Consider the following 15,695-nt stretch of genomic DNA (forward strand, 5'->3'; position numbering starts at 1 on the left):
AGTGGCGCAATCACAGCTCACTGCAGCCTCAACCTACTGGGTTCAATCGATCCCCCCGCACTTCAGCATCCTGAGTAGCTGGGACTACAGACATGTCACCACACCTGGCTAATTTTGGTATTTTTTGTGGAGACAGGGTTTTGCCATGTCGCCTAGGCTGGTCTCAAACTCCTGGCCTCAAATGATCCACCTGCCTCAGCCTCCCAAAGTGCTGGGATTACAGGCACGAGCCACCCCACCCAACTGCTTTATCAATTGCTAATCAATGAGCTTATGAGTTGTTTCTGATTTTTCCTATAACTGAAAACACATAAACACCTTCCTAGACACATCATTATCTGGTTACTTCCGGAGGAAACATATTACGAAGGGAACCCAACCTTTTAAAGTCAGTTAGCATAGAATCAAGCTATTCCCCTCACTCTCACCCTTAACCTCCCACCAAAAAGAAAGGTCACACTGATTTATCCTCTCATTGTATACCCAAGAGCATGAAGTCATCCACACTGACAGTGAATACTGTACTCCTATTATTATTTTTTTTTTTTGAGATGGAGTCTTGCTCTGTCGTCCAGGCTGGAGTCAGTGGTGCGATCTCGGCTCACTGCAACCCCTGCCTCCCGGGTTCAAGTGATTCTCCTACCTCTGCCTCCCAAGTAGCTGGGACTGTAGGCGCCCACCACCACACCCAGCTAATTTTTGTATTATTTAGTAGAGATGGGGTTTCGCTATGTTAGCCAGGCTGGTCTCGAACTCCTGACCTCAAGTGATCTGCCCACTTCAGCCTCCCAAAGTGCTGGGATTACAGGTCTGAGCCACCGCACCCGGCCACTGTCCTCCTTTTTAATCTTTAGCAAAAAAGAACATCTCCCTGTTTTAACTGATGCCATCTTTTCATATGCTTCCTTCCTGGTCTTCCTACTCCCCCATGCCCTTTGCCCATTTTTAATGTTGGGATGTTCTCATCTCATTTAATCTCCACAAGCTAAAAAATGTGAGGCAATTAGTTTGAGGTCACAGAGCTAATCCCAGTGAAGCCAGTGTTTGGACTTTGGTCCCAACCTTGGGTCTAAGCTCTTATACTTTCTACCACACAATACCGTTGCTCGAGGAGGATTGAGAATCCCCAAATAAAGTTGTAGTTTTAAAAAATTAAGGTACCAAAATTATTGCATTTGTGGATACCCACCCAGGAAGATGTAAACCATTCCAAGGAAAGGCAGGGGAAATCGAATTTTTTTTTTTTCCAAATTGATATGAGAAAGTAATAATGTAGACAACAAAATGGCTAGTTGGGACCCACCCAATGGTTTAACGTATCCAGGGGTCCTGGTCTGGTAACACTTCCGCACCATAGGCAGAATCCCCTGCAGATATGTTTTGTGATGACTCAGTTTTGATTATTCATACAAAAGGATGAGAGACTGCTGGGGCTTAAACCAGCCTCGTCTTAAACACCTGTCAGAGCTGGCTACAGGTGGAGAAAATCTGCCTTTCCTTCCCTCCAACATCACAGCCTGCAGTGAAGGGAGATCAGCACAACTTTACAACCTGCCACAGGGTTGGGACAGTGGCACAGGGCTGGTCCAGACCCCAGCTCTCCTGTGAAGGAAAGGGATCAAAGAACCAGCGTTACCCACCAACTGTACCATCTCACTCTTGGTGTGTGTGGGGGGTGACGGCGTGGGGGCGGGTAAAGGGTCTGGCCTGTGTTCTGTGTTGCCCCATCTGGTCTTAAATTCCTGGGCTCAAGTGATCCTCTCACCTCAGCCACCAGCTTGTAGCTGGGACTACAAGTGTGCCACCACGCCTGGCTTACCTCATTCTTTTACTTGTTTTTCAACAACATGCACATTAATTCATACACAGATTGTGACCCAATTTCATTACCAGAAAGAAGCTCCAAGAATTTCTTTCCCAGGGCCTTATAGACCATCCACTGTAATATCTCTTTTACAGCAGAGGAGACCAAGGCACAGGGAGACAGAGCCTTGCCCAAGGCTGCCCTGGGGAGGAGAACCAGGATTACTACCACGTGTCCCAGGGGACTGGGGAGTCCAGTCCAGTAGTCAAAATTATCATTAGTAACAAAGTCTTTTTCTCACAGTCTATAGCTTCCATTCGGGGCTATCAACATAAAAACAGAAGAGCCAATGGCCCGAAATTAGCCGGGTATGGTGGCTCATGCCTGTAATCCCAGCTACTAGGAAGGCTGAGGCGCTTGAACCCGGGAGGCAGAGGCTGCAGTGAGCTGAAATGTACCACTGCACTCCGACCCAGCCTGGGCAAGAGTGAGACTGCAACAACAACAACCAAAAAAGCGCCAATGCATCACCTCTTCCTCCCACCCCACTGCCCCCACCCAGGTTGGGCTGCTTGTATTTCTTCCCCCTTGCTGTTACCACCACCTCACCCACATTTATCTGACTTAGCACACGGTGTGATAACAGGTCTGACACACCAAGGACTCCTGGGCAGAATGGGCCATATTCACTTCTGCATCTCTAGTGCCTACCACTCAACACACAATCAATATGAGAACAAGAAGGGGAGGGGCAGTAAAGGAACCAGGACCTAATCTAAGGACATTTTGTATTCTTTGACCATTTTGATCAAACATTTTAAACACTGTTCTAGCAAACCATTCTTGGATAATTTCACACACGTCCCCCTCTCCAGCATCCCTCCCCCTGGTCCCTGGCTCTGTGCCAGTCCTGGCCCTCTTCTCCATAAGTATCCTAAGCATCTACCAATTCCCGAGCTTTCCCCTCTAGGCCTCACTCCTCAAGACAGAATTACGTGGTGTCATCTCAAGGCAGTACATCACCTAAAAACATGACTCAGGAAACAAATACAATTAAATAAATCTATAAACAAACACAGGCCTCAGGGATGGGGGAGGTGAGAAAGAAGGCAATTAAAAATTAATAGAAACGCACAAGCGTAAATTACATTTACTGGACTAGAAACAGAATCCAATTATATAAACTGTTATCCAAGTGACCTTGTACAAGTGCTTCTGGAAATAAGTAGGCCATCAGCCCAGTCTTGGCAGTCTTGGTGTAGAGACTGCGGGGGGGAGGAAGGGGGAAAGGAAGGGGGGAAGGAAGGAGGAATCTGTTGTCTGTTATGTGGGCTCCTCATGTCTACAGACACATACAAACAAGGAGACTGTTTTCACATAGGTACGAAAAAGTGATTACTGTCATTTTACATAGTAAAATGTACAAGAATTCAACTAATGACCAATTTACAAAATTTAAAGATGACCCCTCTCAAACTCATAAGATCGACTTTCAAAAGTACATCATTCCCCACCACTTAGTTCCATTGGTGTGATAACTGGCCACACACAGAGAAGCAGAAATTTCAAATTGTAAAACAAGCACTTTAATATTAAGCACTGAGGCAATCAAATTCAATCCATTATTTTCCCTAGCAAGAATAATCTATGGCAGGGGTCCCCAAACCCCGGGCCATGGACCCCTAGTGGTCCATGGTCTGTTAGGACCGGGGCCACACAGCTGGTGGTGAGCAGTGGTGGGCAGGCCTGCAAGCATTACTGCCTGAGCTCTGCCTCCTGTCAGATCAGCTTGACATTAGATTCTCACAGGAGGGCGAACCCTTTGTGAACTGTGCATGCAAGGATCTAGGTTGCATGCTCCTTACGAGAATCTGACGCCTGATGATCTAGGGTGAGACAGTTTCATCCCGAAACCATCTCGCATATCCTCCCACCCTGGAGTCCGTGGAAAACTGTCTTTCACAAAACCGGTCCCCAGTGCTAAAAAGGCTGGGGACCACGGATGTACCTCACTTCCATCAGGTACTCTACAGACAAACTCTTTCAAAACAACCACTGCCTTTCCAATTCTATTAAATTATACTTGGCAATTCTTGTCCCTCAAGAACCGTAAGTCTAACCAAATGATGAAATCTCGTCTCTGCAAAAAATACAAAAATTAGCTGGGCATGGTGGCCTGTAGCATGTGTTGTCCCGTAGCATGTGTGTTGTCCCAACTACTCGTGAGGCTGAGACAGAAGAATCGCTTGAACCCAGGAAGCAGAGGTTGCGGTGTACCCAGATCGCGCCACGGCACTCCAACCTGAGCGACAGAGTGAGACCCTGTCTTAAAAAAAAAAAAACTGTAGAGTTTGAGAGCATCCCCGACATTTCCCTGCAAGATAAACGTTTACATTTGTCTTCCTTCCAAAATAAAAATGTAACCTCAAAATCAAAAAAGCATTGTTTGAACATGCTGCAACTTGAGATTACATATAGCATATTAAAAATAACCTTTTGTAACTTCAATAAGTGTTCACAATTATACAAATGACATTGTATTTTAAGTAATTTAATAAATTGCTTTGGGAAGTCTCAATTTCTTGGTAGTTAGGATGAAGGTTTCCAGTGACACATTTTCTTAAAAGAGAATATGCTCTTGGTTACAGCGAAGGGGACACCAGAAAGTGAGGTACTACAACCTCAGACTGCAGGACTCCTTGGCTTATCCATTTGGAGTCTTGTAGGGTAGCAGCTTGGAGAGAGCTGCCTGACTCGCTCTTCCAAAAGCAGGCACAAAGAGTGCAGAAAGTTCTGCAGAATAGGCATGTGTAGAGATTTTTAAATAATGTTGTACTAGGCCAGGCACAGTGGCTTACACCTGTAATCCCAGTGCTTTGGGAGGTGGAGGTGAGAGGATCACTCGAGGCCAGCCTGGGCAACAGAGAGAGACCCTGTCTCTACAAGAATAAAAAATATATAAAAATAATATTGGATTAAAGTGCATGGTCTAACACTTTGGGGAAGGGAAAAAAAATAGAGAAATGAGATAAAGGTTATCAAGGACACTCCTTATAATAAAACAAATTAACCACTGCACACCTAGTGCCCACCCGTTAGCTGAGTGAGGGCTTGTCCATATGCCATGGGCACAATTGGATACACAGTCAAGTGGTGACTGAGGTGTCTTCATTTCACAGAGAAGTAAACTGGTTCACAGGATCAGAAAGTTGTCTGATGTTCCCAGAAAAAGTAGAGGGAGAGGGCAGGAACTGAGAACCCAGATGGGCCGCCCCCAGCCCAGAGCTGCATGGAGGGAAATGGGCATCCCCATCCTCACTGAGCACGTCCAAGCTGATCCTTGATCCAGGCAGGCCACCCCTAAAACCCCATCCCGGAGGCCTCTAGACACCAGCACCCCTTAACAACAACTACTATCCTCCCCACCCATACCTCTTCTCAGCCTGGTTTCTCCTGGCTTAAAATATCCCTTATCTTGCTTCTCTCCATCCTTACCCCCATCCTTGAAGGCCCAGGTTCAAATCCTGTCTCCTCTTCCATGAGGACAGCCTCAATTCCCCCAGTCCATCGATTTCATCCTCTCCTCCTGGCACTCAGGATCCCCTAAAAGGAGTACCAAGCCCTCACCACCTGGAATCCACTCTCCTGGCTACGATGCTTCCCAGGAGAAATGGTTCCAGGTGAGCCGGGAGGCTGGAACTAAGCAGCCTGTCCCTCAGGTGGCAAATGACAGCCAAGGGCTGGCAGGCCCCGCCCACGGCACACAGCCACTAAGTGCCAGCGCTCCTCCTCTCACACTGAGCATCCAGTTAAATTGGGCTCCCTCTGGGATGCTGCCTTTTCTCCACAGTCAGACATCATCCTCCTCCCAGAGGAAAACACTTCTAGTGATGTGTGACCCTGGGTGGCAACTTCAGAGCAAGGCGGCAAACAAGCAAACCAGCTCCCTGCTCCATCTCGGATTCCTGTCCCGCCTCTTCTCCCTTTCTCAAAGGCTGGTTAAATCCTAACACCTTACTGACAAGTGTTTCAGGACTGTTGTTTTCAAGTTGTTGCTTTTTAAGTATCAAAATAAACCATATACATTTTAAAATACATATCCTCAAAAAAAAGTAACACTTTGGCATTTTATCCAAATGTTCTATAAAAGGGGAGGCATTATTCAGGCCTTCAACCAAGACTTGCTTCCGTATTTAAAGAAATGCAATAGTAACATAGCTTTCTCCGGCCACCCGCCAAGAAAAGTTTTTGTCGCCACAGTAAAAAGAGAACATGTTTGCTCAATATGTGGGCACTATTGAACTGCTTAAAAACTGGGCCTCTTTTACCAAGCAATTTGAGTCACCTCAGTTTTAAACGAGTCTCTGCACATTCCCTTCATATACCGTAGGTGATCACATATGTGGAGGGACCAGGGACCACAGCAATCCCAGTGCCACGGACTTCCAATCTCCCTGGTCTGCCTGTCACTCTCCCTGGGGGCGTCCAATCCTCTCCCCCAGCCTCCGCTATCTCTAAATTGATGGCTGCCCACTCTGCGGTCCATTGTGACCTTCTTCTCTCTCCCTCTCTGGATGGTGCCCATGGGCCCCTAGTCGTGAGTGGGGTAGAGATGAAAATAAAGAATCATCACCCTGAAGCCGCTGGTGGCTACCTGAAGCTTCATGATACCATTCTCTGTATCTGCACTTGTTTGAAAATTTCCATTATAAAGAGTTAAAAAAAGACGATCCATCAGAACTTTGAGGAATAAAAGTTTTTAAAAAAAAGAAACATTCAGTTAAAAATAGGAGTATTCATGAGAGATATTTTAAGTTCATTTGAAGGAAATAATTCCTTATGTGGTAAAGGAAAAGAACAAAAATATAATGGCTGCATCTCAAGAATAAAGTTACATAAAAGTTCCTTATAAACAAGCTTCAAAGACAACCATAAAATAATAAAGGTAAAAATACATCTCACTAGTTCCAAATGTTGACTATTTAGAAAGGATAGCATTTGTAACACTTTGACCCTTTCATTATTAGACAAATATATTTGAATCTGAAAATATCATTCGGCTTCCCAGTGAACAATCTAGAGCCAGACCTGGAGGGTTAAAAACACACATGCACATAAAACTCACCACAATTGTGTTATTCCCTGATCAAGACTCAAAAAAGAAGTACTTTGGAGAACCAGTTGGATGTTAAGTGCTTCTCAAAGAAAATAAACAATTAGAAAAATTTCTACCAGGCACTTTGGGAGGCCGAGGCAGGTGGATCACCTAAGGTTGGGAGTTCGAGACCAGCCTGACCAACACGGAGAAACCCTGTCTCTACTAGAAATACAAAATTAGCCAGGCATGGTGGTGCATGCCTGTAATCCCAGCTACTCAGGAGACTGAGGCAGGAGAATTGCTTGAACCCAGGAGAAAGAGGTTGCAGTGAGCCAAGGTCATGCCATTGCACTCCAGCCTGGGCAACAAGAGGGAAATTCTGTCTCAAAAAAAAATTCTGAAGCACAGATAAACTGCAGCAAGTTTATGGTCCATAGAAATATCTTCCCAGAGTATTAACACTTTCATATTCATGAGTTCAATGGATTCCAATAATAAACATGTGAAATTGGCTGTGCAGGTTTCATGCTATTCTGCAGGGAGGTGGGAAACAGGAGCTAAGTGGGTTGCCATAGTTACAAACACATTTGATGTCAGCTCTGGGACCAAAACCTAGTTCAAGTTCTCTACATCAGCCAGTCCCTGACCCCCGATTCCCAGGATCTCCACTCCCTGTGACAGCTCTTGCTGCTTCTGGGGTCTTGCACCAATAGCAATCTCCACTGTTTCCCCCATCTTCAGCCTCTCCCTCTCCAAAGGCACCAGGCACATGCTCCTTGTCATGCCCATTTGTCCTGCCTTGACCCTCCCAATCCCCCTCACCTTCTAGAATCTTCGCAGTCCTTGCACCCTCCTGACTTTCTAGGGCACCCAATACTGCTGGCCACCATGTCTACCCCACCCCAAGCTCAGGAACCCCCGGGGTTCTCTTGCATGTTGGCAGCCTTTGCTCCTTGGCCCCATCCCACAAAATGGACTTGCTCCACAGTTCTGGGCCCAAGTCTATTGCTGGGTCTTCCCTTACCCCCTATTCTTGTCCCCTAGACATCACTACAGACTCCCATATCCCATATGCTAAAAAATGCCCCAATATACCTGTGTCATGGCCCTTCTCCTAACCTCCCTTAATTGGCTTCCAAATTCCTTTACACCCACCATGAGTCTTTTTCTCTCATCCACCTCTTCCAAATAACACACATACATATTTCAATCTTGTACTATCCCTGCCCTGGTTTGAGCCCTCAGTTTCCCCTCTACTAAGACTAACTTTAATGAAGTGGCCTAACTCAACAAATGTCAAACGCCTACTTAAACCAAGCAGTGTTGAAAACAGGCAGCAAAGAACCAAGTCAGAGTTGATTGCTGTAAGGCTGATAAACACTTAGATGAAATATGAAGCACTGCACAGGGGATAAGGAAAGGCTGCTTTATGCAGGGTGATCACAGAAAACCTCTTCTCAGAGAAGAGGTGAGGATAGTTCCAGGCAGGGGGAGCAGTCACCACAAAGGCCAGAGGCAGGAAAGCTGGGGGCCTTGTGCCTGGAGTGAAATGAGGTGGAGAAGGGAGGTAGGAGGAGGAGGGCAGGTCACCAATCCTGGTAGGTGACATTTGAACTCTGGCTTTCCTCTGAAGAAGACAGGGATTCTAACTGGAGGATTCTGAGTAGAGAAGTAACCTCAAGTCATTTCAGTTTTTAAAGGATCCCTCCAGCTTCTTTCTGAGAGAAACTGGTAGGGGGCAAATGGGAAGCAGAGAACAGACGGACTGCAATGACCTGCCCGGGGTCAGGCTCACGTCATTCACACTCAGGCCCATCTTCCTCAATGCAAGCCTGGCCATAACTTGTCAGCACACCCTCTCTCTCTCTCCCCTGACCACAAGAACTTTCACTGGTTCCTCACTACCTCCATAACTATTAACAGCCACATCTCTGCATGATCCCCGAGGTTGCATCATGGCCTATTACACCTTTCTAAGCACCATGCACTCCAAACCCAATGGATCACCTGCTGTTTCCCCAAAAGACCTCTATGAGCCTTTCTGTTGTGTCCTGTTTTCTCAGCCTACAATCCCTTGAGCACTTCTACCTTCCTTTCTCTGCCTCTGAAATGTTATTCACATCCTTCAAGACCAAGCCCAAAGGCCACTTCCTTAAGAAGCCTTTCTTGGCTGCCTCCAACACGTAATTTGCTTACACCTCTACCAAGGCAATCTTACCAGTTCCTGGCTGTCTCCACCACACTGCCCACTGAAGGCAGCAATCACGCACAGCCAAGCACAGTGCTAGGCACACACCAAGTGCTCAATCAATGCGTGTTTGGTCGGAGAACAAACTGCTCACTTCACCAAACATCTTGAGGTCTTAATGGAGAAGTATTCCAGGGCAGGTTTTCCGTGTTGGCTACTGTAATCTGGAGACCAGGGGAACCTCTGATGGAGTCTCTGGGGACTGTCTGCTCAGCACTAACAAAGGTACAAGTAGGGACCACAGTGTGGACAGATTTGAATTTAGGCCTACGAAGACTCTTGCCTTCTCTGCTAGACATCTCTAAGCAGGCCCATATTTTGTTTTAAATTTCCATAAAGTATTGAAGTATGTTTTTCCTAAGGTCATTCTAGAAGTGTACAAAAGAAGAAATGAGCACTTAGAAGGACCCACATCAAGTTAACTGTAGTTATAGTGGTGAGAGAGGGTGGAATTAGTTTTATTTTCCTTTACTTTATCTTGAATACTTTTTCTAAATAAACAGTTAATGAAAGTCATTTAGAAAGAATGCCAAGTACTACCCAAGTTACATTTGCAGAATGGGTCCAAAAATGAAAAGTACCAAACAAGGAGACATGAGGCCATGGAATTATGTAATACCACTTACACGGTAAGATTACAAGAGCTGAAAATGTTTTAAGTGGCTTGTCTGAAGCAAACAATTAAAATAATTGGCCCTGTGCTTTCACCTCTGAAATAATTATTTCACTAAACATAAAGCAGATGTTGTGAGCATCTTGGGCACTTATTGATGACTCTTACCCAAACTAAACTCTTCCACAAGCTCCATAATCAACCATAAACCAGTTCTCATCACTGCATCCTAGCTCATGTTACACAGGTGGCCAAACAACTCTGAATGGGACATTTCAATGACTGTCTTTAGAGAGGAAATGTCAAAAACAGGCAATCAACTAACAAATAATACATCTTAAAGCTAAAGCTATATCAACAAAGTATTAAATAAAGATTTGTCTTCTAATTTTCAATAAAAGACCTACAGAACTTTTAATGAAATAGCTCATTTAAACACAAAAGATCTAGTTGCTTTAGTTATCACCCTGTTAAAGAAATAAAAAGGGGAAGAGGAAACTGCAGTCAGGCACAGTGCTAGGTATTCTAGGTGTAGCTTTATATTACTTTCCCCAGTAAATCTAACATAGGGCTTTATCTTCCCCATTTTACAAGTGAGAAAATTTATCCTGAAATAGGTCGTGTAATTTTAACTTTAGGCATTCCCATTCGTAATTGAGACTCAGATTAAATAACTTGTCCGTAGTCACACAATAAGTGGTAAAAATAGAATTCAAGTCTATTTCACAAAAGACTACATGCCACACTGTATGACTGATTCCACTTACATGAAGTTCAACAGGTAAAACCCATCTATGATGACAGAAGTCACATCTACGATGACGTAAGAAAGAATAACAGTTCCTTCAGGGTGAGGGGGTGGGAACACGGACAAGACATGGGCGCAGGAACCTTCTGCAGTACTGAAAATGTTTATTTCTTAATCTGAGAGCTTACATACATGAGCTCATGCTTAATATTAACACTTCTCACACTTTACTGCATGTTATACATCAAGTTAAAAAAAATCCTCATCTTATGGACTCCAAGTTTATGCTCTTAACCACTAAACCACCACATGGCACTCGGACAGAACCTAGCCACATGCCAGAATTGATTACCTTGGATTATCAATTTTTTCAAACATTCTGGTAAGCTACGTACATCCTATTCATATCAGAATGAAGACACCTGAACCCTCTGTTTTAAAATGCCACAGAATGAAAAGTAGAAAGTATCAATTTCCTGGCTACTGGGAATTTCCCCCTCTGTAGCCACATCAGAAAATGGTTTTTGTTTTTTTTAAGTTATAGATGCACAGAAAATAATGTGTAGCATTCTTAAAGTTATATATGAAAATACCTAAAGCTAAAATTGCACAAGATACATGTTATGACTCTCAAAAGACATCTGAATTTTTGTTACAAAAATTAAGACAAGGCAAAAAGACAAAGCTGGTGGGCAGAGGTTGTTAATACTCACAGGGCAACACACAGAGGGCAAAAATCTCAACTCTTAAAATTTGTAACAAATAGAAAACTCAGTACAAATAACTTTTTCCAGCAGCAAAGTAATTGTGCCACATAAGCCCTAATAATAAATTTTCCATCAAGTAACAAGTTCTCTTTGCTGAAGCTTTGTTCAGCCTGGCAAAGTCTCCTTACCAGTGAGTGATGATGAAATCATTACATCAATTCTCCCAAAACCTTACCCCACACATACATACACCTCTTATTCAAACAGTAATTGCCTCTCCAGAGAGAGGAATGTATTCATTCTGTAATTTGCAGACATATTTGGCAAGTACATAGGAACAGCAATCCCACCTTAGAGAGTGGAGAAAAAGACAGCTGAGTCCACACCTTTTGGGTGTTTGTGCTGTTTTCTTTACTGGATGCAGCCAGGAAACATTTACCACTTCAGAGTCTAGTTTAATTCATGTTTTAACCTTCTGTACACACCAAAAATACCAAGCAACCAAATGACTTTAGTTTCCCCTGGGCACTTACATAAGAGACCAAAAGGCCTTTATGAGAATCTTTCAGTATTGGTAATGTATGTACCACCATCAGGGATGTTGCAATAGATTACACATCACCAAGTATTATGCTAGTTGCAAGATCTCAAGATCTCAATGTTTATAAAAGTAACCATAGGCAGTTATTAATTTTTAAAGTCTCTAACAGACTTTCCAATAAAACCATCAAAAAAATACAGAAAAATACAGTCAAATACTACATCCATTAACCAAGTCAGAAAGAATGAAAAGCACTGACCCAGTATGTCAAGAGTATTAACAGCTGTGGATCAGCATCCCTAAATTAGGATTTTCATGAAACCCTAGCATTGCTAGAAAACATTTAAAGCTAAGGCCAGGCGCGGTGGCTTACGTCTGTAATCCCAGCACTTTGGGAGGCCTAGGCGGGTGGATCACGAGGTCAGGAGTTCGAGACCAGCCTGGCCAACATAGTGAAACCCTGTCTCTACTAAAGACACAAAAATTAGCCGGGCGTGGTGGTGGATGCCTGTAATCCCAGCTACTGGGGAGGCTGAGGCAGGAGAATCACTTGAATCCAAGAGGCAGAGGTTGCAGTGAGCTGAGATTGCGCCACTGCACTCCAGCCTGGGCGGGAGAGTGAGACTCCATTTCAAAAAAAAAAAAGAAAAAAACATTTAAAGCTAAGCTTCAAAGTTTGAGAAACAGAGGATTCACCTTTTCTTTTATCCCTGCATCAGCTGAAAAAGCCCTGCATATTTCTCTTCAGAACATACCAACGATGCCTCACTAATGCAACTATTTTTAAAAAAAAAACCCCACATATCTGAACAGTATAGTCAAAATCAACTATGAATTATCAGTTCTACTTTCCTATTTTTAGCACAACTTTAGTTTATCAGAAACCTAAAACATGACTTTTCTTTAAAACAAGAAAATTTTCAAAACTACAAACCTTCATATATTCAGCCCTTCACCAGAAGCCCAGAAAAAAAATTCATAATTTTTGAACAACAAGCAAATCATGCTTATTTTCCTCAAAATACTACTTAGGTTTTAAGAACCTTCTGATGTGCATCTGCCAAATGTGGCTGATTTCAGTCTCAGACAGGCAAATCTAAAAGGCTACCACAGGGTTACTGTTTTTGATAAGGGGAAGTCGATGCCAGGAGGAACTTCTCTATTGATTACAGCAATGACCACCATTTATTAAGCACTTCTTAGCTCTCCTGGTGCAGTGCTAGGAGTTTGGCAAACATCCTATTTGTCCTCAGAAATAATCTTGCAGAGCAAACACCACCACCCCCAAAACCAGATGTGTAAAATGAGGCTCAGGTGAAGAATAACTTGCCCAAGATCACTGAATTAAATGTGGCAGAATCAAGTCTAATGAATGATAAGGGTGAGAACTGGTCAGTTTCACAGAGAATTAGGCCTTCATCATACAAATGCCGCCTGCACAAAAACTAAATGAGAAACAGTGAACCCTTGCTGAAGGGAGAAAAAGCAATATTCCGAACTAAAAAAGTAGTTTCAAACAGAAGATCTAATGATAAACACATTTGTAAAGTCTGGGCAGGGAGGAAAAGGATTACTCAAATTACTCAAGTACAGCCCTATGGGGCTCCTTCACTTCTGTGTTCTTAAAATCTAATCTGGTTTAAGAGCACATGGGCTCAGAGTAAAACTCTCCCAAATTCCTCCAGGCTTAACCACCCTCTACTCAAAAGAACCAGGAGCAGGAGTTAGGACAATAGGAAGTGACCGCCCTGCCCTGCCCTGCCGGTCCTCCCTCCGGGTCAGCTGTCAGATCCGCATGGGTGCGACTATAAGCCGGCACCGGAGCCCCGGGACTGGCTCGGCCAGGGTCCCCGCCTTTTCACTCCCAGTCCCGGCCCTGTCGGCCACCTCGTTTACCACCTCCAGAGGCACAAATAATTATGCCGGAAGAATTTGTTTTAACAAGTAGAATTCTATACTCACCAACTGGCTTCGCTATCGGATATTACGGTAGGGTTCCAACAAGAGAAGGGGAAAAGAATCTAGTTTAATTGTTCTAAACAATCTTTCTGAGAAGTTGGGGTTGGCTGAGGCGGCCACGGGGCACCTGTGGCTCAGGCACCTGTAAGCTAAGCCCACTCAACAAACTAACCACCCCTACGTTTTGGGCAGAAGAGCGCCGCCTCGCCAACCCAGGTTATAAACGTACATATTTTTAAAGATGAGCTTTGACGCTGTGACACTTGTGCGGAGTCTCCCGACGGCTCCTCTACTTGATGGGGGTACAGGGAGTTCTGCGGCCCCCAGCCCCGAGTTTCAAATACCGTGGCCTGGAAATTAACCAGGTGACTCGGTTTATTGCCTCCAGAAGGGTCCGCCTGCCGTGCTGGAGTAGCCGCCAGTCCCGCGCCCGCAGCCCCGGCAGGGCCCCCCACGCCCACCTTCCCACGAGGGGTGTCTGTCAGAGTCCGGCTTCAGGCGCTCCCTGGCCTGGCAGCACCCACCCCACCCCGCCCCACCCCACCCCCACGACTCGGGCTAGCAGCCTGGTTAATCATTCAACGCAAACAGTGTGGAACATTTTTTTTTTAAAGGTCAAAGCGAAAGGTTTTCCCGAAGTTTGACAGAAACCAGTTTTGGGGGAGCCGGAGACAGAAGTGGCAGAGGTTGGGGGTGGGGGGTGGGGAGCGGCTGCCGGCGGCTCTTTGGCTCACAGAACACCTGATCTCCCCATGCGGCACGGGAGGCCGGCGCAGTGCGAGGGTGGGGTGCGGGGGTGCGAGCGAGGAATCACGCGCGCCCCCCTCCCCGAAATGCCTGCGCGCCCCGGATGAGGAGGCCCGGCCCCAGATGCCCCTTGCCAAAGCCCGCATCGCCCCGGCGCCGGATCCCCCGGAAGTTGGGGTGCAGCGAGGAGGGGGAAGGTCCCCGGGCTCCAGGGCGAGGTGGGCACGGAATGGGTTGGGAGGTTCCAAAGCCCCGCAGCGGGCGGTGTCCCTCTCCTCTCCCTCTGGGCTGAGGTTGGGTGGCTGGGACGGCGGGAAGGTAAGGGAGGCTTAAATGCGGCAGGAGCCACCTAGGGACGGCTTCCTCCACCGGGGCGCGGGTACGAAGCCGGAACCGGCGAGGAACCGGGCGGGGGTAGCAGGGTGTCCGGAAGGTGGGGCCGGGAAGCAGGGAGGCGGAAGGGGACTGGTAGAGGGGCCTGGCGGTGAGAGGGCAGCGGGGAGGGAGCCGGCGGGGGTGCTCGGCGCCCGGGCCCTACCTTGTCCGGGAGCAGCTCCAGCTCGGCGGGGCGGGGGCAAGGGCGGGAGATCGCGGCCACATCCACGTCCCGGCCGCTCCGCGCGGCTCAGCCCGGCGACCGCCGCAGCTCACGCTCCATGCGCGGCGGCCCGGCGGTGTCGGCGGCAGGGACTGCTCCGGCTCGGCTCTGCTAGCCTCCGGCACTTGTTGCAGCTGCTGCCGCTGCCGCTGCGCCTCACTCCCGGCTCCGGTTCCAGGCGCAGCAGCCGCCGCGGGCGCCCGGCCCCGCCCCTCCCCTGCCCGCCCGCCAATGGGGCCCGGCCCCGCCCCTCACGTCACCGCCCGACGGCCCCGCCCCGCGCCCCAAGTTTTGGGAGGGTTCCGCTCTCCCCACCCGGTACCAGGACCCACCCAGGCCCGCGCTCCCCGCGGCTTCCAGGGACCCTCCAGCCCCCACGCACCCGCCTGCAAAGCCGAGGGTTAAGCTGGGGAAAGGGGGCCTCTAGGAAGGCGACCCCCCTGGAAATGCCTGGCAGCTCCAAAAACACGAATGAAACTCAGCTCCAGCCTCCGCCCCTCCAGTTGTGGGTGGCCCCTCTTGCGGTTCGTCTGAGGCTAGGGGACCAGGCGCATCGCCTAGCGAGACTCCAGTGGCCTTTTCTGTCCAGTTTGTAACCGGAACTAGACCGACCCCGGCCGCCCCCTCCAGTG

The 15,695-nt window shown here is 46.9% G+C and overlaps 1 protein-coding gene across 2 annotated transcripts in view; it reads right to left on the reverse strand.

Moving 5' to 3' along the window:
• The window catches only part of B3GNT2 (UDP-GlcNAc:betaGal beta-1,3-N-acetylglucosaminyltransferase 2), a 28,705-nt gene extending 13,420 nt beyond the window's left edge, over positions 1-15,285 (reverse strand). Inside the window, exon 1 of one of the 2 annotated variants that reach the window (XM_004029297.4) lies at positions 15,004-15,285. The gene's annotated coding sequence lies outside the window, so the exon portion shown is untranslated. Of the gene's footprint in view, positions 1-13,947; positions 14,135-15,003 lie in introns of those variants that run through there. The other variant, XM_055377979.2, reaches the window with a different exon arrangement.
• Between the last annotated feature and the right edge of the window lie 410 nt (positions 15,286-15,695).

Source organism: Gorilla gorilla, chromosome 12, assembly GCF_029281585.2.
Source record: "Gorilla gorilla gorilla isolate KB3781 chromosome 12, NHGRI_mGorGor1-v2.1_pri, whole genome shotgun sequence".
In the NCBI taxonomy this organism is placed as follows: domain Eukaryota; kingdom Metazoa; phylum Chordata; class Mammalia; order Primates; family Hominidae; genus Gorilla; species Gorilla gorilla.